At 36.9% G+C, this 693-nt stretch overlaps 1 non-coding gene across 1 annotated transcript; it reads left to right on the forward strand.

The window, feature by feature from the left end:
* The first annotated feature begins 247 nt into the window (after positions 1–247).
* On the forward strand, positions 248–376 carry LOC115069160. The gene has a single exon (XR_003848446.1). It is a non-coding gene; the product is annotated as a small nucleolar RNA SNORA18 (small nucleolar RNA).
* The last annotated feature ends 317 nt before the right edge of the window (positions 377–693 follow it).

Here is a 693-nt window from a genome sequence, read left to right on the forward strand (position 1 = left end):
TGTTTTGAGTTGGAAGACAGAATGGGCTACACTGAGTTTCAGGCCAGCCAGAGCTATATAGCAAGACCCTTCTCAGAACAACCACCACAAAAAAAGTTCAATACATATATTCTATAACTCTATTTCAAGGTACAAAGAAACTCTGAATCTATATAATTCATACATGTGTATATAACATTATAAAAAGCGAAAAAAAATCCTGAGTTATTAGGAAAGTAATTAAATCCAACTTAGAAATAACTCTTTGGCTGAGGTCTATCCCAATGGAACTTCTATAGCCACACGTCATTAGAAACCCCTCATAGAATAACTCTGTGGCTTTGTTTTACTCAAGGAACTACTTATCAGATAGTGGGGAAAAAACCACAAAACAGTTACTAAAAATGTAAAAGACCTAATAAATTCTTTTACGTTAGGTATTGCCATATCTCACATATCTGGACTATTCTTGAAAGTAACAGCTTAGGAATGAATATGCTTTTAATTCATTCATATTTAAAGAAGTCAAGAGCCAGTGAGATGGTACAGCAGGTAAAGGTGCTTGCTGCCTGGAGATGCAAGCTTGTCCACCTGAGTTCAATCCCCCAAAAGCTGTACACACACACACACACACACACACACACACACACACACGCACATCCAAAATGTCAAATAAAATATAGGACAGGCAGAGTGATGCATGCCTTTAACCTC

The sequence above is a fragment of the Nannospalax galili genome, unplaced genomic scaffold, assembly GCF_000622305.1.
Source record: "Nannospalax galili isolate Female #2095 unplaced genomic scaffold, S.galili_v1.0 C49558613, whole genome shotgun sequence".
NCBI lineage: Eukaryota > Metazoa > Chordata > Mammalia > Rodentia > Spalacidae > Nannospalax > Nannospalax galili.